At 46.7% G+C, this 22,197-nt stretch overlaps 1 long non-coding RNA gene across 1 annotated transcript; it reads left to right on the forward strand.

Moving 5' to 3' along the window:
- Positions 1-9,285: 9,285 nt before the first annotated feature.
- Positions 9,286-14,421, forward strand: LOC147346216 (uncharacterized). Its single transcript, XR_015153341.1, has 3 exons — positions 9,286-9,640; positions 10,497-10,548; positions 13,699-14,421. It is a non-coding gene; the product is annotated as an uncharacterized LOC147346216 (long non-coding RNA).
- Positions 14,422-22,197: the final 7,776 nt, after the last annotated feature.

Below are 22,197 nucleotides of genomic sequence, written 5' to 3' on the forward strand. Positions count from 1 at the left end.
TGGCAGCAGGAAGGACTGGATTAGAGACACATTTATTAGTCAGGGCTCCAGGATGCAAGCAAATGGCACTGACTCTAGCTGATCAAACAGAAAAGATGTTTCTGAAAGCCATGCTGGCTTAAACATCGTAGCAAGCGTTGTCAGTGCCCTGCCCAGACCCCAAACACTGAAGACTGCACACTGAGACAATGGACAGATCTCTGGCTACAGGGAGCTCGCTTGCTTATTTGCAGGATAAACAAGTGCTGGAGAGGGCCTTCCCTGGTGGTCCAGTGGGTAAGATTCTGCGCTCCCAGTGCACATACTGCAACCAGGTCCAAGTGCCACAACTACTGAGCATGAGTGCTGCAGCTGGAGGCGTCTACGCACTGCAGTGAAGACCCAGAGGAGCCAAGAGAAAAAAAAGTGCCGAAGAGTTCATGCCCCTGGAAGCAACTCTCAACTGATGACAAATGGAAAGCCGGTGAATAAATATCCCCCCTCTCCCTTTCCTCAACTGATATGACGTTGAGGCATATTCTTTTTTTTTTCCAAAGAGACTTTAGAAATCCCATGTATTTGGAACTTAAATGTCCACTTTTAAATGATGGGTGTATCTAAGAAGCCATACAAGGAAAATTAGAAAATATTTGTAACAGAATAAAAATGAAAAGAAAATTTACCAGAATTTGTTGCATGCAGCTGAAGCTGCTCAATGCATTTAAATACAATGTGGAGTCTTGAATAAGGTATGAAAACAAGGGACACTAAATTTTGTGAAATTTGAACAAAATCTGTACTTCAGTTGATAATACTGTACCACAGGTTAACTTCTTTACTGTGTGTCACATAGTATTTCTTTATATTCTCAGAACTGGATTAGAAGTTTCAAGCCTCATTCAATTTTTTTTTTTTTAAATCACTAAGATAATAAACTTTCTAGACATTCAACAGTAATACTAGATGCCAAAATAGATGGAACTATATCAAAGTTTTGAGTCAATATAAATTAGAAACCTAGCATTCTATTCATAGTAGGTCAAAAAAGTAGAATAAAAATGTCATAAATTTTTTAGCTAAGCAAAAATTCACAAGTTTTCTAAAATATATATATTATACATACTAATTTTATATATGTATACAACAGCTTTTCTACTATACTTGATAAAGGCTTGAGAAAGAACATAAAAAAAAAAGAGAGAGAAATTGGAAAACATAAACTAAATGAAATGGGAGCACTGAACATGAAATTGAAAAAGTGAAAAAAACTAGATAAAAGCAAAAGAGCATCACATAGGCCAGGTGTTCCTAAACATGATGCTCATTAGAAATGCATCTGAAGCTTTAGAGAAAAAAAGCAATATCTGGGCATTTGTATTTTTCAAAAAATTCCAGGATAATTCTGGTATGCATTTGGATTTTAAAAAGTGATTACAGGTTTTTCTATTAAATAGTAGTTTTGATGATATAGAATTCTATTATATTCTGTTGACCAAACATAATACAATGGTATTAAGCAAATAATAGTTACAAGCCTTTGACTGTGTGGATCACAACAAACTGTGGAAAATTCTTAAAGAGATGGGAATACCAGACCACCTGACCTGCCTCTTGAGAAATCTGTATGCAGGTCAGGAAGCAACAGTTAGAACTGGACATGGAACAACAGACTGGTTCCAAATAGGAAAAGGAGTACGTCAAGGCTATATATTGTCACCCTGCTTATTTAACTTACATGCAGAGTACATCATGAGAAACGCTGGGCTGGAAGAAGCACAAGCTGGAATCAAGATTGCCGGGAGAAATATCAATAACCTCAGATATGCAGATGACACCACCCTTATGGCAGAAAGTGAAGAGGAACTCAAAAGCCTCTTGATGAAAGTGAAAGAGGAGAGTGAAAAAGTTGGCTTAAAGCTCAACATTCAGAAAACGAAGATCATGGCATCCGGTCCCATCACTTCATGGGAAATAGATGGGGAAACAGTGGAAAGAGTGTCAGACTTTATTTTTGGGAGCTCCAAAATCACTGCAGATGGTGACTGCAGCAATGAAATTAAAGAAGAAAAGTTGGAAGAAAAGTTATGACCAACCTAGATAGCATACTAAAAAGCAGAGACATTACTTTGCCAACAAAGGTCAGTCTAGTCAAAGCTATGGTTTTTCCAGTAGTCATGTAGGGATGTGAGAGTTGGACTATAAAAAAAGCTGAGTGCTGAAGACTTGATGCTTTTGAACTGTGTTGTGGTGTTGGAAAAGACTCTTGAGAGTCCCTTGGACAGCAAGGAGATACAACCAGTCCATCCTAAAGGACATCAGTCCTGGATATTCATTGGAAGGACTGATGCTGAAGCTGAAACTCCAATACTTTGGCCATCTGATGTGAAGAATTGACTCATTTGAAAAGACCTTGATGCTGGGAAAGATTGAAGGTGGGAGGAGAAGGGGATGACAGAGGATGAAATGGTTGGATGGCACCACCGACTCAATGGACATGAGTTTGAGCAAGCTCTGGGAGTTGGTGATGGACAGGTGAGCCTGGCATGCTGCAGTCCATGGGGTCACAAAGACTTGGACATGACTGAGCGACTGAACTGAACTTTCTGTAGTCTGGTTTTTGTTCTAGCTGCTGTGGAATTGTGATTCTTCTTGCTCCTTCTGTCTGCCCTCTGATGGATGAGGCTAGGAGGCTTGTGTAAGCTTCCTGATGGGAGGGACTAGTGGTTGGAAGAACTGGGTCTTGCTCTGGTGGTCAGGGCTGTGCTTAGTAAAACTTTAATCCAATTATCTGCTGATGGGTGGGGTTGTGCTTCCTTAGTTTTTTGCCCTGAGGCCACCTGGCCCTGGGGTCTATAGGCTCTCAGGCAGGGTTAGTGGTGACCTCCAAGAGGACCCACGCCAAGGGGCCCCTTCCAGGACTGCGGCTGCCAGCGCCCCTGTCCTCACAGTGAGTCACTGCCAACCCACACCTCCACAGGAGACCCTCCAGCGCCAGGTCTGCTTCAGTCTTCTGCGTGGCCACTGCTCCTTTCTCCTGGGTCTTGGTGTGTGTAAGATTTTGTTTGTGCCCTCTAAGGGTGTTGAAGTGAGTGAAAGTCGCTCAATTGTGTCCGACTCTTTGTGACCCCATGGAATATACAGTCCAGGAAATTTTCCAGGCCAGAGTGCTGGAGTGGGTAGCCTATCCCTTCTTCAGTGGATCTTCCCAACTCAGGAATTGAACCGGGGTCTCCTACATTGCAGGCGGATTCTTTACCAACCAAGCTATCTCTAAGAGTGGAGTCTCTGTTTTCCCCAATCCTGTGGAAGCCTTGTAGTCAAATCCCACTGGCCTTCAAAGTCCGATCCCCTGGGGATTCCCAGTCCCTTTGCTGGCTCCCCAGGCTGAGAACCCTGACGGGGGGCTCAGAACCTTCACAACAGTGGGAGACGTTTGGTCTTATTTTTCTCCAGTTTGTGGGTCATTCACCTGGCAGGTGCTGTCATCCTTCAAATTTCCTTTGTTTTCTCTTGAGTTGAGGGGGAGCCTATGTGTGCTGGGTCTCATGACTTTCTCTTCTTTGGTTTACTCCCTTGCTTTCTTAAAGCGCATCACTGGGGGAACTATGTGATAAAGCAGTTAAGGGCATGGTACCTTCTGCTCCAGGCTGGCCTGGCTGTCCTCTGTGGTCTTCCTCCATCATTATCCTCCAGGAAATTCTTTTGGCTTTCGGTTGGATCTCCTGTTTCCTGTGTCCCTCTTGGCTTTAGTGGTGAATAACTTCTGTTAGCTCCCTGAGAAAAAGTTTGGAGTGGTGATTTCTGGAGACTGCATGGCTGAAAAACACCGTTTTCCCACCTGCTTAAGAATTTGTCAGGATATAGCATTCTGGGGTGGAGATCATGCTCCTTCAGAATGCTGAGAGGCTTGCATCATTGTCTTCTCTGCAGAGGTTCTCTGCAGACACTGAGAGGTTCAAATGCATTGCGATCACTGCCCCACGTGTGTGTCCAGTGCTTTTTTTCCTGGAAGTTTGCAGCGCTTTTTCCTTATCCTCAGTGTCTTGAAAATTCCTACTGTCATGCATTAGAATGAGATTTTTTTTTTTTTCAGTTACTATGCTGGAAGTTCAGTGGGCTATTCAGTCTCATGGTGCAGAATTATTTAAAAGACTGAGGGGGAGTGGGGATGGGATGGATTGGGATATATATATATACTGTGTATAAAACAGATAACTAATGAGAACAGACTGTAGAGCACAGGGAACTCTACTTGGTGATCTGTGGTGACCTAAATGGTAAGAAAATCTGGGGAAGAGGGGATATGTGGCTGTCTCACTTTGCTGTACAGCAGAAACAAACACAACATAGCAAAGCAACTATACTCAATAAAAATTAATAGTAAAAAACAAGTCCACATAAAAAAATACCCTGGAGCCTACTCTGGGTTGCCTAGACATAAGCTGGCTGGTCTCCAGGGTTCCTCCTTAGGAGGAGATATACCTAAGCGCAGCTGTAAAGGAGCAGAACCCTAGGGGCCTTCCCAGGACAGCAACCCACCCCTCAACCCCATGTCCTCTGCCTACTTCTTGTTTGTAGAAAAACTTTAGCATCCTAGGCCTTTCCCAAGTTCCAAAGAATAAAGTTAATCAGAGAAGTGAGAAAATGCAGAAGCAAAGGAAAAGTCAAGCAAGACAAAATCATTTAGCCATTAGGCTAAGTCAGGGACTTTCAGCTCCTCCTCAAAGGCTAAAGATAATATTCTGAACCATGTCCTTTGAGCTGTTTTGCAGATACTGAAACCCCTACTGGGTGAAAGAAGTTGCTAACCACAAGCACATAGATCCCAGGTTGGTTGGAACCAGAAGGTTAATGATGTTGACTCCTGGTTACCTTACTACCAAACAATTAGAAGAATACCCACAAACTGGTCACATCCCACAACCCTCTCCATCATTCTGTCTTTAAAAACCTTTCCCTAAATGTTTGGATTTTTTGACCCATTAGCTGCCTGGCCTCCTTGCTTGGCGTCCTGCAATAAACGCTGCACTTTCCTTTACCACAGCCTGGTGTCAGTGGATTGGCTTTACTGCATGCTGGTGAATGGACCCAAGTTTGTTTTGTAACATAGCTTCTTTTTGCACCAACAGCTTCCTCTCTCCTGCCCTTCTCCAGCAGGGGCTTTGTTGCTGCTCGGTTGCTAAGTTATGTCTGACTCTTTGCAACCCTATGGACTGCAGCACACCAGGCTTCCCTGTCTCCTGGAGTCTGCACAAACTTATGTCCATTGAGTCAATGATGCCATCCAATCATCTCACCCTCTGTTGCCTCCTTCTCCTCCTGCCCTCAATTTCTCCCAGCATCAGGGTCTTTTCCAATGAGTCAGTTCTTCGCATCAGGTGGCCAAAGTATTAGAGCTTCAGCTTCAGCATCTGTCCTTCCAATGAATATTGATTGGCATGGGGGTTTAGGGTTATACTTACAAACTCCCACAGCCAAGGTCACCAGATGCTAGGCAACTGGCATTGCCCAACACCTGCAAACTTCAGATACCCTGAATGCAGATTGCCTGTTAATTATAACTTGACAAGACTACTTTCCTACAGTTGCCTATGAAAGGAAGACCCACAGTGAGGATGGGCTCCCTCCACTGGAATCAGACACACTTTCCATCCCAGCAACACCATGGCCCTAACATACCTCCCTGTGAAATAATGGGAGATTCTGGGATTGGCATGCCTTGTCTTCCTGTCTCTTCTTCCACACCATGGCCTTGTGGTTTTCTCTTTCTCCAGTAAAGACTGTTCCTTACCATTCACTGAGAAATGCTATGGAATTCTCCTTGAACCCTCGTGCAAGTCAGAGGTGAAGACCCAGAAGGACCATGTTTACAATAGCTCTGTAACTCACGTTCTTCTTGATGGGGAAATACTCTTGAATTGCTTTGAGAAGGATTTCATTATCTCCATTTTCTCTGTGTTCTCTGTCTCTCTGTCTTTTTCTCTCTCTCCCTCCCTTATTATTATGATACTGGTGTTCCTGGGTTTTCTGTGTCTCTCTTCTCCTTTCTGGAAAATTTCCTCAGGTTGATCTTCTAACCTTTCTATCAAGTTTCACATGTCTGCCCTCATGTTTTTGATTTCCAGGAACTCGGTTCATGTTCTCTAAATATTCTTTTTAAAATAACATTCTGTTGTTGGTATTCAGCATCTTTTCTTCTTTCTCTGGGGATAGTAATGGTTTTTAAAAGTCGTTTTTCTTTCTCCTGCATAGCCTCTGCCGCCTCTGGTTTGTTTGGTCTCTGAATTCCTTACCGGAGGTTTTTATAGGAAGTTTGGTAAGCTTCGGTTGTCTGCCTGTGATTTAGTGTAGTGGTGGGCAGGGAGGAACCAACATGCTGACGGGAAACTCTGTGTGGTGGATGGGGCTCTTTGACTTTGAGCTTCACTGTAGGGAGATCCTGGTGGGCCCTTTGCTGGGGGAAAATCGCTCCTCTTAGATGCCCGGAGAGTTGTCTTCTAATCTACTGTCCGGAGGGCGAAGTTCTGCTGCCAGTGTTGTGGAGGCTGAGCTGGGGAGGAGAAGTCAAGGAAGAGGTGGTGGGGAACATGAATTAATTTCCCTAAAGCAGAGATAAAGACTCTGCTTTATCTTCTTCAGAGAATAAACATCCAGAGCTCTTGTCCTGCTGGAGAAGGGAGTGGACGCCCAGCACTGTGGAATGAGGAAGGGGACCCCAGGGATCTGGCTGCCTCTCAAACCATCTAATTTTTGTCAGCCCCCTTATCCCAATTCCAAGGTTGCCACTGCGGTCAGCTCTTGAGCCCTCTGAGATTTCTGCAGTGGAATCGGGTCCTTTCTCAATACTTCCCCCCATTTGATTAGGATTTAGCGCCCGTAGCTAAATTTCCAGTTACCATTTGTCCATCTGCTTTCCAGCCTCTCAAAGTTGTTGCTGAAATCTTTTTTCTGTCTTCCCTGTCCTTTATAGGTTTTTGTCTTTAAACAAATCTTTTTTTATTAGTTTTAATGAATTTTGGAAGGGAGCAAATTTCGGCATGTGTGTTCAATTTGCTTTTCTTTTTGCCTTCTCTCTCACGGTGCTCTAATTATCCCACCAAGTGATCAGATCCTTTTACAGGCTTCAGTCCTGCTGACTTCATCTGTCTGTCACCTGGCAGTTAGGCCAGGCTCCCATGGGCTGCTTCTCAAATTGCTGCAGCTGGGAGGTGGAGACAGATTCCCTAGGGACAGAGCCTCACCCAGTCCAGGCCTCTCAGAGCCCAGAGGCCCGCACCTCTTTCACAGGGAGCTGAGAGGGAGGGAGGCCCGGCCAGTGGTGACTACTTTGGTGAGAGGGGATGGAGTCCAGCCAGGCATGCTCACAGACAGCCCAGTCCAATAGCCTGGCTGGGCAGCACATTTGCCTTCGGGTGTATGTGGCTGGCTGCCGTGGGTGGCAGGGAGGATGGGCCACACACTGGAAAGATACTAACATTGTCCCTTCTGGTCTTCATTCAGAGGCTTGTCTCCTGGCCCTTGATCATTTTAGGGGCCCAGGCTCCTTCTGTTTAGAACTGGGACCGACTCTTGCTTGTTAGGTTAACTCCTTGCTGGTGGTGACATCCTCCCATATGCTGGCGGCTCTTGCTCTGGAGTCTGCAGTGTAATTCATGGGACACTGTTGGTGCCCACCCAAGAGGCATGGCCTCTCTTCTTGCCTGACAGAATATTGACTGGTATGGCTGGTGTCAGGCCAAACCCAGGGTGGACCATGAGTGGTCAATGTTAGTCACGACAATCCCATTTCCCTGTGCTGTGACTTCCAGGGATGGATATGCCACCAAGTTCTGGCCAATGAGATATGTGTCTGGGTTAGGCTAGGGATGGTGAAGTGTGTGCTGTAATTTCTTGGAGCAAATTTTCTTTTCGGTAAAAGAGAGAGCTGCCTAGAGTCAAAACCTTCCTCCCTTTCCTCTCCTTCCTGTTTTGGATTCTATCATGTGAGGATATGATGCCTGAGCTAGGAGTCAATTTATAACCATGAGACAATAAAACCAGAAAAGTAAAGGTCTTACTTACTTAGTGGAGTCAAAGCAAGAAAGAGTGTGAGGCCCTGATTACAAGGTTGAGCCTCTGAACCCATCTTGTTACCACATTTACTCTCACCATGGAACTTGCTGAGTCAACAGAAAATGACCTTGCGGCTTAAGTCTCCATTACTAAGGTTTTCTGCTCATTACGGTTAAAGGCAGCCTGACTAATAACACTCACAGACCATGTTTCTGGTTTTAGAGTCTTCTGGTGCCTGGAAAAATACTTAGTTTGGGCTGCTATAACAAAGTGCCATAGACAGGTGGCTTGTGATCAACAGAAATCTGTTTCTGAGAGCCCTGCAGGCTGGAAGTCTGAGGTCAGGGTGCTGGTATAATCAGGTTCTGGTGAGGGCCTTCTTTCAGGCTGCAGACTGTCATCTTCTTGTGTCCTCACTGTGGCAGAGAGCAGAGAAGGGAAGTGAGCTCTTTAGTGACTCTTCCAAAGGGCGCAAATTCCATTCATTAGGGCCTCACCATCATGACCTCATCTAACCCTAATTGCATTTCAAAGGTTCCACCTCCTAATACCATGACATGGGGTGAGGGAGGGGGTGTGTGTTTCAACATACGAATTTTAGGGAGACACAAACTGTTAGTTTGTAACCAAAGCTATGCTTCATGGTAATTGATAAACTAGCAGTTTATTCATTAATATCTGAGTGCCTACTCTGTGCCAGGCACTGATTTAGGTAGAGAAACAAAAATGATACAGACAGGCCTGGACCTAGAAGAAGCGTGTGAAAGCATTTAAGAACACATAATAACCCAAGGCAGCCTTAGCCTCATGCTGGGGGCAGGGAAGGGCCAGTTGTGGGAGGTATTCACCCAGGAGGGTGTTTTGGTAGAGATGGATCAGGGCCTTCAGGGTGGGCAGGTAATGAAATGAGACAAGTGAGGCTGGGTAGGAAGTGAGACCGTAGGGAGTAGGGTTATGTGGTGGACTGAGGGGCTTAGCAATAAAAACCAAACACAACCAGGGCACTGCTGGCTCAACAATCACCCACCAAAGCCCCCACCTCTGCTGCCCTGAACATCATGGGGCTGCCAGACTGTGACCTGCCAGGAAATGGCCAAGGGTCCCGGTGCTGTTACCTGTGTCCATGTGTCATGGTCACTTGGAAGTACCTGGGATGGATATGCTACAGACCCTGGCTCCACATGCAGACTCTCCCTTCAGCCAGGACCATCAGCTGGCACAAAAGCAAGCCCTCTGGGTCAGAAACCCAAAAGGGGTTAAGAATCCAAGGGCCAGAGAGTACTGGAGAGGGCAGGGATTCTGCGGAGCATCTGAATGAACCTCTCAGGGTAGATGGGACCCAGAGGGACAAAAATGTGAAGTGGGAGCCCCTTGTCACTAGAAGCATTCTTGCAAAGGCTGAGTGACTGCTTGTGGGTGATGCTACAATGAGGATTCTCTTTCTGAGTTGGCAGATGGATTGGATTTTGTAAACCATCCCTCCTGGTTCTGCAAGTCCCTGATCCCAGGCCCCCCACAAAGCCCTTCTCCCTGTGGATGGCAGCTCATTTCCTTCTTCATTCAATTTGAACTCTTCCCATCTGGCTTTGCTTTGGAGCAGTTATTATTGGTAATCAACCATCAATTCAGCTCTAATGATGCAACCTGAACACTTGTGGGGCAAAGCCTGGACCACATCTGCCTTGCAGAGGGACAGTCCCAGGAGGTCAGGCTGACCTCTGACCTCTTCCCAACTCCCTCCAGGCCCTGTTAGGGGGTAGAGGCTGGCCCCCTGCCCTAAATCTTCCCCTCCCCCTTCTACACCCTCAGGATCAGCTTCCAAGGCTCAAATCCACGCCTCTGCCTGGCCCAAAAGGAAAGTCAACCTCTGGAATCTGAGACTTTGATTACCAGAGAGGCAGGGACAGAAGCCCGGGGGAGGGACAGGGAGGCGGGCTCTGGGGATAAATTTGGCGAACGTGGTGGATAAGCTAGGAGTGCTGAGCAGTGCTTCCCGAGCTGTGGGAAGACTCAGCTCCTAGAAGGCTGGCAGGTCAGAGGGGGCTGGTGCATCTCTTTACTGGAACATTTACTGCTTTTTGTCCAAGGCAGGAAAGGTTTTCAGCAAGAGCAATGCCTTAAGCCAAAGCAGTGAGGGACGGCGGCAGTTTCTGACTGTGCCTGATTTAGGGAGAGATGTTGAAGGGAAGGTTGGGCATTCGGGGCTCCTCCAGTCCCTCTGAAAAGTGAGGCCAATACCTCCCATGATGGGGGGAGTCAGTCTGGCTTCTTGGTTTTGGGACCAAGATTGACATGATGCTAAGAACAGAGTCCCTATGGCAGGGAGGTGGGGGGAGCCAGGGCTAGCTGGCACACCCAGGTGTGACTCTTATGCCCTTGACCTGGATAAATTGACCTGGCTTCTGGGAGCCTCATTTTCTTCACCCGTGAAACGAGGACGAGCTGAGCCACCCCATCCTTTGCAGGAAGGACAAGGAGCACGTGTGAGAAGGTGTGAGGACATAGAAGGCAGGCTCGGTAAGTGGGAGGCCTCAGGCCCCAAGCTCCGCTTTACCTCCTCAGCACTGCTTCCGGCTTCTACAGGCGGGATCGCCTAATTCTAACCAGAGTTCCTTGTGGGCCGATCAGAGACTGCAGTCAGAAAGTAGGTTGAAGATCAAAATGCTGGCCTGAGAGTCTGAGGTTTTTTAAAAAAGAAAATCCTCAATTCCTGTTGGATTAGAAATTTCTTTTGTTCTCCCGCAGCAGGCTCAGAGCAGCAGAGCCAGAAGTGGAAGTGATTTTAAAGTCACTCTCTTGCCCAAGATTGCTTAGAGGCTCCTCATTGTCAATAGCACGGAGCAGCTCCTGGTGCTAACTGAGCCCTGGGTGCTGGGCACATGGCAGAGAGCAGAGCAGACCAGCCCTTGGGGTGGGTAGTCAAAATCTAACAGCTGGGTTTTTCCCGAATGCCTCCTCAGGAGGCCTGCTGGAGCAGATTCACCGGGGAAGGTGTGGGGCTTGCTAAAATGCAGGTTCCTAGGCCCAATCCTGGGGCCTCCTGAGAATCTCAGGGGTTGGGACCTGGGGGATCCACCTTTTAAATGTCTCCACATGGTTCTTACATACACTGACATGTAAGACGCAGTCCTTAAGGATGGTGACTCTAGGGACTGGCCTCTGCCTGCTCTGTGGATTTCCATCTCTCACCTACCCCCAAACCAAGGCAGACATCAAGGCAGAGTGAAAACGGGGGAACCAAGGAGCTAAGAAACGTCCTCTGCCCTCATTGCTTCAAGGCCAGCCTAACCCTTTCACCCCCTCACACCCACTGTTCCATGTGCCCTGATGTTTGTTGACTACACTGAACATTTCATTCCTTCCTCTTTGCCTCTTGATGTGCATGAAAGTAGTGCCTCTACTTAGGAACTCAGAGCCTACGCATTTCCGCAAGTCTGAACAGATCCTTGCATCCCAGGTGAAACATCTCACCTCTGTCTGTACCCACTAGGCAGGAATCGCTGGTCATGTGGTGATTTTACATCTTCCAGCATGTGGAGAAAGTGAGGGGAAGTTGCCAAATAACAGTGGTTTCAATGAGATAGAAATTTCTTTCCTACTTTAAAGAAGTCACAGAGAAGCCATCTGGGTCTGGTAAAGTGGTTTTATGGAAGCATCTAGTGTCTCAGTTCAGTTCAATCGCTCAGTCGTGTCTGACTCTCTGTGACCCCATGAATCGCAGCACGCCAGGCCTCCTTGTCCATCACCAACTCCCGGAGTTCACTCAAACTCATGTCCATCGAGTCGGTAATGCCATCCAGCCATCTCATCCTCTGTCGTCCCCTTCTCCTCCTGACCCCAATCCCTCCCAGCATCAGGGTCTTTTCCAATGAGTCAACTCTTCGCATGAGGTGGCCAAAGTACTGGAGTTTCAGCTTTAGCATCATTCCTTCCAAAGAAATCCCAGGGCTGATCTCCTTCAGAATGGACTGGTTGGATCTCCTTGCAGTCCAAGGGACTCTCAAGAGTCTTCTCCAACACCACAGTTCAAAAGCATGGATTCTTCGGCACTCAGCCTTCTTCACAGTCCAACTCTCACATCCATACATGACCACTGGAAAAACCGTAGCCTTGACTAGACGGACCTTTGTTGGCAAGGTAATATCTCTGCTTTTCAATATGCTATCTAGGTTGGTCATAACTTTCCTTCCAAGGAGTAAGCGTCTTTTAATTTCATGACTGCAATCACCATCTGCAGTGATTTTGGAGCCCCCCGCCAAAAACAAAGTCTGACACTGTTTCCACTGTTTCCCCATCTATTTCCCATGAAGTGATGGGACCGGATGCCATGATCTTTGTTTTCTGAATGTTGAGCTTTAAGCCAACTTTTTCACTCTCCTCTTTCACTTTCATCAAGAGGCTTTTGAGTTCCTCTTCACTTTCTGCCATAAGGGTGATGTCATCTGCATATCTGAGGTGATTGATATTTCTCCCGGCAATCTTGATTCCAGCTTGTGCTTCTTCCAGCCCAGCATTTCTCATGATGTACTCTGCATATAAGTTAAATAAGCAGGGTGACAATATACATCTAGTGTCTAGGCTCTTTCAAACTGGCTTCTACACCATCTGCATGAGTTTCACTATGTAATTTCCACTTTATGGTCTGATATGGCTACACAAGCTCCTGCCCTTACACCCATCTTCCAGTTAGTACAAATGGTAAAGGGGAGAAGAAAAGCACATCTCCTTGCCTTAAAGAATACCTTCTGGGAGTCATACATTAACTTCTGCTTATGTCACTAGTCAGAACTTAGTCACACTGACAATGGGGGCACGTAGCACATGGCAGCACCATCGTAGTCTTCCTCAACCTGAGACGTGTTTACTGTGGTCATATTCATAAATCAACATCTGAGTTGATTTATGAATATACGTGGGGGCTTCCCAGGTAGCGCTAGTGGTAAAGAACCTGCTTGCCAATGCAAAAGACATGAGAATTGGGTGCGATCCCTGGGTGGGGAAGATCTCTAGAGGAGGGCATAGCACCCAGTTCAATATTCTTGCCTGGAGAATCCCATGGACAGAAGAGCCTGAGAGGCTGCAGTTCATAGGGTGGCAAAGAGTCAGACACAACTGAAGTGGCTTAGCACGCATGAATATATATGACCGCCTCATGTCAAATAAAAGCAAAATTGGAGAAAATGTGAAACAGTAAGAGAATCAGATCATTACAAAGGGATTGAGAGAAAAGTATAACTTTTCAGGGATGAAAATATGAGATTCCTAGAGTGACATCACTTTGGATTTAGAAACAGCTGGGCTTGGGACCCACCTTTGTAATCTCCTCTCCTCGTAAAGGAGGCACTGCCTATACGATATGCTCTTTCTTGTTTAAAAATGTGAGGCGGGTCCCCTGTTTCTCCTTTACACTTCTGGATCGGTGTGCCATTCCAAAGTCTGACTTTTTGACTCCCCTGACAGATTTCTTGGCTCTTAGAATCTACCCTCCCCTTCATTTTATGCACAGATAGATTACTCTTCCTGATCAGCTCGGAAACCCCCAGTGCTTCCCACTGCCTACCAAATAAACTCTTAATTTCTTCACGCGCGGGCGCACAGACACACACACACACACACACACACACACACACTATTCCCATTGAGTAAAACCTCTGGCTGTTCCCTTAGCTCACCCGATGAAAGCTGCTATCACAGCTGGAATACCTTAAGAGGCTTTGTGTTTCCATCTGCCACTGCCTGAGAGGACCAGGTCCTGGCTGGCTCAAACAGGATGAGACCCGTGTCTCCGTGGAGCGGAGCCGCCCAGCAACCCACAGACAGCAGCATCACCACGGTGGCTTCAGCACAGAGGCAGAGCTGGCCAGAGCAGCTGATCCCCAGCCAGCCCGCACATCTGTGAGAATAAATGCTTATTGTTGTCTGCCACCGTGATTTTTTAAGTACTTATTAAGCAATGTTTTTGCAGCGATAGCAAGCCGACTCACCTGGCTAGCTACCTCTCTCCTCACCTGAACCCTGCAGTCTTTTCAGTGCCTCTTTCAGAGTGTGAATCACTTCTACCTTTCCTGGTGGTTCAGTGGAAAAGAATCTACCTGCCGATACAAGAGACACGGGTTTGATCTCTGAGTCGAGAAGATCTCCTGGAGAAGGAAATAGCAACCCACTCCAGTATTTTCGCCTGGGAAATCCTATGGACAGAGGAACCTGGCAGGCTATAATCCAGTTCATGGGGTCACAAAAGAGTTAAGCGCGACTTGGTGACCAACAACAACATTTCTACCTTCAGTGAGAATTAGGTTTGGATGTGAACACAACCAAAGAAAGAGTGGTTTAAACCAGATAGGAATTTATTTCTCTCTCATACGGTAGTTGTGAAGCAGGTGAACTGTCCACACCTGCCGTGGGTGTGTGAACTGAAATTCAGCCCGAGCTCCTGGCCTGGGTCTGAGAGGAATAGGAAGAAGGCGCATCGCTTTCCACTTTGCCCAACCAGAAGAGACATCTTCTCATGTACTCACAGAGTGAAGGACGTGTGCCTGCTGTCTTTTTGTGTATTTCTTACTTTTAAAAAATCCAATATAAACTGCATTTGTCAGAGTTCTCTGGAAAAATGGAACAAACAGGATGTAGCTCTATAGAAGGAGATTTTTCAGTAAAAGATTGACTCACATGATCACAGACACTGAAAAGTCCCACAGTACACCACCTGCAAGCTGGAGGCCCAGGAAAGCCAGTGGATGTGGTTCCAGTCAAAACCCCAAGGCCTGAGGACCAGGAGAGTCAGTGGCGTGCATCCCAGCCTGAGTCCACAGGTCAGAGAGCCAGGAGCACAGTGTCTGATGTCCCAGGGCGGGAGACAATGCATGTCCCGGCTAAGCAGAGAGCAAATTCGCCCTTGACTTGCCTTCTTGTTCTAGTGGGGCCCTCTGTGGATTGGGGGATGCTCACCCACATTGATGAGGGTGGTCTTTACTCAGTCTACCCATTCAAATGCTAATCTCTTCCAGAGACACCCTCACAGATACATCCAGAAATATTTTGCCATTTATCTGGACATCCTTTAGCCAAATCAAGATGTCACATAAAATTAACAATCACATAAACAAAAGTAGAGAATAATATGATGAACCCTCATGTATCCTTCGTTTAATTCCAACAGTTATCAACTCAATGTCGATCTAGTTTCATCCATATCCTTCTCTCTGGGTTTATCATTTAGTATATCTGTAAAGCAACTGAAAATAAGGATTTGTTGTGGAAATACAACCACAATATGGTTATTCTATCTAAAAATCCAACTAATAGCATTAGTATCGAGTCAACTTGCATTTCCCCAGTTATTTTTATAGCTTATTTGTTCATCACATCTCACAAAAGTCTGAATGCTACACTTGGTTGATATATTCCTTATGCCTCTACAGGGAACCCCTCCATCTCATTTTGTCCTCCTTGAAACTCCAGTACTTTGGCCACCTCATGCGAAGAGTTGACTCATTAGAAAAGACTCTGATGCTGGGAGGGATTGGGGGCAGGAGGAGAAGGGGACGACAGAGGATGAGATGGCTGGATGGCATCACCAACTCGATGGACATGAGTTTGGGTAAACTCCGGGAGTTGGTGACGGACAGGGAGGCCTGGTGTGCTGCGATTCATGGAGTCACAAAGAGTCGGACATGACTGAGCGACTGAACTGAACTGAACTGATAATTTGTTTTTGGAAAAACATTTTTGTCCCATAAAGATTACATGATCTGGATTTTGCTAAGTACACATATATGTTATTCAGTTGCTCAGTTGTGCCTGACTCTTTGTGACCCCGTGGACTGCAGCACGTCAGGCTTCCCTGTCCTTCACTATCTCCTGGAGTTTGCTCAAACTCATGTCCATTGAATCAGTGATGCCATCCAACCATTTCATCCTCTGTCATACTCTTCTCTTTCTGCCTTCAATCTTTCCCAGCATCAGAGGGTTTTCCAATGAGTCAGTTCTTTGCATCAGGTGGCCAAAGTATTGGAGTTTCAGCTTCAGCATCAGTCCTGCCAATGAATATTCAGGACTGATTTCCTTTAGGATGGACTGGTTGGATCTCCTTGCTGTCCAAGGGACTCTCAAGAGTCTTCTCCAACACCACAGTTCGAAAGCGTCAGTTCTTCGGTGCTTAGCCTTCTTTATGGTCCAACTCTCACATCCATACATGACTGCTGGAAAAACCATCATTTTGACTAAACAGACCTTTGTCAGCAAAGTGATAAAGTATTCTTTTAATATGTTTCTCTGTTTCCTGTGCTTCATATCAATTGGAAATTAGACCTAGAGATTTGATTAGGTTCCATTTTCTGGAAAGACTACTTCATGAGTGGTGGTCTGTTTTTTCATCAGGGAGCAAATCATGTCCTATATGTCTCTCTCTTGCTGATTTTATCCGCTGTCGATGGTCATTGAGTCAGTGATGCTATCTAACCATCTCATCCTCTGCTGCTCCCTTCTCCTTTGGCCTTCAATCTTTCCCAGCATCACTGACTCAATGGACATGAATTCGAGCAAACTCTGGGAGACAGAGGAGCCTGGTGTGCTACAGTCCATGGGATCACAAAGAGTCAGACGCAACAGAGTGACTGAACAACAATGATCATTGTTGTGCTTAAGAATATTGTTTCATTAAGATGGTATTCTCATTATATCACTTATTTATTAGTCAGTTCTTCTATAAAGAGAAACTTCCCCTCATCCAGTATTTCATTATCCTGAACTGGAGTTCATAGAAAGAAAGGAAGGCTAGATGCTTGATTCTATTTATCAGCTTTTTTTTTTTTTTTTAAATGCTTCTTAGCATCTTCCAAATCAGCTCTTTTCTAAGAAAGCCATCCCACACCATCCCTGCTTCCATCTCTTTGCCTAGGATAGGCAGAGTCACAGGACCCCACCGCCCTGCCCGGGTATCTGGGGTCTTCAGCATTTAACCTGGGCAGCCAAGTACTCAGATGATTTCCCTAGCACAAAGGAGAAGCGGTTCGTGGACCCTGGGTACCTGCTGTGTCTCCTGTTGGCCCCACCTGCTTGAGGGCTGCGACAAGCTCTTGGGGCTCAGTGAGTAAGCATGTTGCACAGGAGTGACCGGTTCAGTCCCCGCGGCTCCCGTCCTTGCCACGCCCGACGTCCCATTCAGTTCTGAGCTGCCTCCTGCACCTCACTGAGCCCAAGCTGCCGCTGCTACTACTGTTCCTTTCCCTTTCCTTCCGCTTCCTCTTCTTCCCTCCCTCTCTTCCTCCTTCCTCTCTCCTGCTCTTTCCCTTCCCTTCCCTTCCCCACCTCCAGCTCCTTCTGCACTTACTTCTGGGCCTTTGTTCATGTTTTGCCTCCTGGAGTCGATGCCTTTGCCCACTTTCTCAGTCTGTTGGAAAGGACCCAGCCTTTAGGGTCCTCTGCTCCCCTTGCCCTATCCCGAAGGAGTCCCTGAGGACTCAAGTCCAGCCTGACTTCCATCCGACTTACCATCACATTTGGCTAAGCCCCTCTTGGATCCTTTTCTTTTCTGGTGTTTATGCCCAGACCCCCCAGTGACTGTCAGTGCCTGGGGCCATGCTTCCTCCCCCAGCAGGCTGCATCTGGACCTCCTGCCTTGCTCAGCACAGGAGCTGTTGTGACACCAGTCACGGGGATGCATTGGTTGAGGCACTGCTGTCTTGCACCGATTTTGAAAGCAATGTCCACCTGATACCAACACAACCTGGAGAAGAGCAGGAATTTGGTCATCAGGCTTGGGAATTGTTTGAGGTCTACGTGACTGATGAGGTGGATTTGTTTTCATTTGTGGACTAAAGGGCAGTGGTAGTCATAACCCAGATCTGATACTGGGCTCCAAAGGAGTAGTTCTTGAAACAGTTGCTTCTGGGTGCCAGAAACACGATGCTCTATAGAATCCTTTCTGCAGGTGGCCAGAGTGGAAATGAAAGAGAGTGAGGAATCAAAGCGTAGGTCGAGGTTCCAAATGACAGTGCTATTTCTGCTCTATAGAGCCATGTTTCTCCATTTTGGATCAGGAATTATGGATGGACCTTCACCTTGCATTTTCAGTATTTCCTCCTGAGTCTTACATGCTAAGCCTGCAAACATGCTCTAGATATTGATTTTGGCAGTGGGCAAGAAGAATATACAAAGAAAAAACCGGGATGAATGAACTTCTGTGGACTTTACGTCATGGGAAGGGGAGTGAAAATAGTCCTCATCAGCATAATGGGAAGAAAATGGGAGGTAGAGCAATCTTAGGCTGTGTACTGGGGAAAATGGATCTAGCTGTAATCCAGCCTTGAACAGTTCTGATTTTGTTCGTGAGCCCATTTCTGAGCCTCGGTTTCTTCATCGGCAAAACAGGGAGGTGGGCAAGACAATAATCAAGTTTCATTCTTGGAGAGAAACTTGAGATCAAGTTTCATTCTACGGTTCTAGAATTCTCTGTATTATTTACAGACTCCGTAACTATCTTCTCATTTGATCCTCACAGTAAACCTTTAATGCGGGTTATTATTACCCGTATTAGACAGATGGGCTAATACACTGAGGACTGAGGCTGAGGGATGGTAGGTTTTATTACAAATGAAGCTTGTTCTCCTGACCCACAGTCCTTCTTAGCAGAAGGTGCAGGCCGGTGTGGGAATGTTGTTACATTGATGAATATGGGCAGCTGCCAGTTATGTGTCTCTGAAGCATATGAAGGCAAGAAGGGTATGGTTAGTAGGTGGATTTCCCTAGCCATAGTGCTGGTCTGTTCTTTGATGATTGCTTTTGTCTAATGGATGTTCCACGTTATGGTATAATGTCCCCTAAATACATTAACTAGGCAGTCATAAATAACAACAGGAGGACAAGAGAGTCCTTGTTAGTGGACAAGGAGAGATGGACAAGGGGAAAGAACTAAGGGCTGCAGAGCCGGGCACTATTCTATGTCCTCGGCAAGTATTAACTTACTTGGTCCTCACCTCAGTCCTTTGGGGAAGGTTGCTATAATCATGTTCATTTTACAGCTACTGAAACCAAGGCCCAGAGAAGTTAAAATAACTTGTCCAAGCTAGTAAGTGGCAGAGCCAGAATGTGAAGCCAGGCAATCTGACTTTGGAGTGTGTATCCAAATTGCTCTGCTGACAAGGTCAGGCTGGGCAGTCATAGCCTTTGTGAGCTGCTCTAGTATAAAGTAAGATAAAGAATGCTCACCCAAAGCTAGCCAGCTTGCAAAGGAACTGGCATACTATAAAGAATCAGCCTGCAATGTAGGATCTGCAGGAGACCCAGGTTCGGTCCCTGGGTCGGGAAGATCCCCTGGAGGAGGGCATGGCAATCCACTCCAGTATTCTTGCCTGGAGAATCCCATGGACAGAGGAGCCATGGTGGGCTACAGTCCATAGGGTCGCAAAGAGTCAGACATGACTGAAGACTTAGCACACACGCATGCATATTGCTGGTAGCATTGGCAATGAGCTTAATCTTTTTATAAAGCTTTTAAAATGTATGGCAGGCAACATAAAGTTTTCTATATTTACTTAAGAATGCCAGCCAATCCTCAAAGTTTATTCGAAGTTACAGCTCAACAAAAGCTATCAGCTACAAGAATGCAAAAGTTCCTTGTATGATTTGCAGAAATGAAAAACTGAGAGGAAATTAAGTGCCCAAGAATAGAGGATGATTAAGTAATTTCACAGTACATTCACTTGTTGGAATACAGTGAAAACATCTAAAATGAAAATTAGGAAGATAATTATGGGAAAATATTTCTGATAAAATTTTAAGTTTATTATTATTATTTTAAACATTTATTTATGTACTTATTTATTGCTGTGCTGGGTGTTTGCTGCTGTATACAGGCTTTCTCTAGTTGTGATGAGTGGAAGCTGCCCTCCCATCCAAGTTCTAACCAGGCCCGACCCTGCTTAGCTTCCGAGATCAGATGTGATCAGGCGTGTTCAGGGTGGTATGGCTGTAGACCAGGGCTACTCTCATTGCATTGCCAATGCTTCTCCTGGTGGTGGCTTCTCTTGTTGCAGAGCACAAGCTCTAGGGCACTCGGGCTTCAGTAGTTGGGGCGCATGGGCTTAGTTGCCCCTTGGAATGTGGGATCTTAGTTCCCAGATCAGGGATTGAACCCATGCCTCCTGCACTGAGTAGATTTTTAACCACTGGACCACCACTGAAGTCCCTATTACTATTTTTATTATTTATTTATTTCCTTAAATACTTGGCTGTCCTGGGTCTTCACTGAGGTGCTCTGGCTCTTCGTTGCAGTGGGCAGACTTCTCTGCAGCACAGAAGCTTAAAAAGTTTTGGCGTGTGGGCTTAGCTGCCCCCAGGCATGTGGAACTTTAGTTCCCTGACCAGGGACTAAACCCACATCCCCTGTATCGGAAGGCAGATTCTTAACCACTGGACCACCAAGGAAGTCTCTAAAATGTTGAGTTTAAAAAGCAAGGTAAAAATATGTAGATTCTGATGACAAAAGCTATATTATATAATTAAACTGGCAAAGCCTGAAACAGAAAAGGAAAAAATTTTAGTAGTTAGGTGTTCTTAAGTTCTTTTCATTTAAAATTTTATTAGTGGTGGCATTATGTTTATTCAATCGGTAATGAACAAAGGAAAGAACTGGGGGCAGGAGTGGGTTGAAATGATTGTCAAGAGTGGGGCTTGGAACTGTTGGTGTGCTCTTCTGACTGCCTTCATCCCCGAGTTCTCTGAGGGCAGTGGAGGTGTTCAGGGTGGGGAGGGGTCTGAGGAATATGCATGCACTGGGATCATGCCCAGCTGTGGCCACCGGGAATACGGTGGGTGTCTTGGCAAAGCCTGCCTGCAGTTTTCCCTTTGCTGTGTTCTTCTTCGCCTGACCTCACTTCTCCCGCTCTTTCTTCAAGTTGCACTTAGAAGTCAATTTTCTGGAGTCAACCCCGTCTGCTCTCCCCCCTCCCACCCACTCTGCTAGGTGCTCCTTTTAGGTGTCCCCTCCCCAGCACCCTGTGCTGACCCCCGTCTCTTCCATTTCTGAAGCCCCTCTGGGCTGCAAGTGTTGGGGCCTCCGTAGGATTTGGATCACCTCCTTAGGCCCTGACAGCACAAAGTGTATTCAGTAAATGGGCTCCTTTTCCTTATCTCAAACATGGAAGCAGGTTTCGTTAAGTAGATTTTTTTTCCAGTTCTACCTACTGCAATTTTCCCATCTAATTTTCCCAAACTCATAAAATAAAGGAGCCACTGAAGACAAGTTGAGATGGAGGAAATGTCCTCTGCCTTGTGGATGCCAAGCTGACTCTGGTCTTGCCTTGGACTTTGGACTGTGAGCCTGGTCTGGGGGCTCTGCTGGGAGTTGCCATAGCAGGTGGGCTGAGTGTAGGAACCGGGTCTTAGCAGTCCACCTGACAACTGGGCTGCTGGGTGAAGCCTCTTTGCTTCTGTCTTGCTTGTACCTGGCAGACCAGCCACAGGACCCATGAGACCCCGTGGCTGGGCGGCCACGTGTGACTCTGAGGAGCCTCCTAACCCTGATATCACATATGTGCCTGTCAGCAGTGGAAGTGGGCGTGTCTGTGCACATGGCTGGTTGCACCTCCATCAGAGTGCAGAGAATGGTGGTCGAATGGTTTTCTGGGGTGAGCATGTCTCTGTATGGAACCTGTGCACACATCTCAGTCTAGGAACAGGGTTTTCCATTCTGCAAATACATATTGTGAGCTTTGTGCTCTGCAGAAGCATCACAGCGGTGCGACAGGCAGAGAGCCTGGAAGTGTGCATATCTGCATTGTGTGTCCTCTCTGTGTGTCTTTGGGAATGCGTTCTTGGCACGAGTTCGGTTAACCAGGCTTTCGGTGTGTGCATGCCCGTGTGACAGTGCCTGGGTCCCGTGTGCAGCGCTTGCTCGCTTTCCAGCTCCACTTGTGCCCGCAGTCGGGCTCTGCACGTGTGCCTGCCTCCATGCACACGTCCCCGAGTGACCCGGGCGCGTTGTGCAAAGACCTCTGGGTCGTGTGCACTGGAAACGCTCGAGCCTGTCTCTCCGCACGCACGAAGGCACCTTCACATGTCTGGGTGCACGTCGCTCTCGGTGTGTGCACGTTCCGTGTGCACGCCGCGCGTGTCTGGGTGCAGGGCGCTCCACGCGCGCGCGTTCCGGCCCGTGGGCGACCAGGG

This window comes from Bos grunniens, chromosome 24 (genome assembly GCF_055505025.1).
Source record: "Bos grunniens cultivar Pamir isolate PY7600 chromosome 24, Bosgru_T2T1.0, whole genome shotgun sequence".
Classification (NCBI taxonomy): domain Eukaryota; kingdom Metazoa; phylum Chordata; class Mammalia; order Artiodactyla; family Bovidae; genus Bos; species Bos grunniens.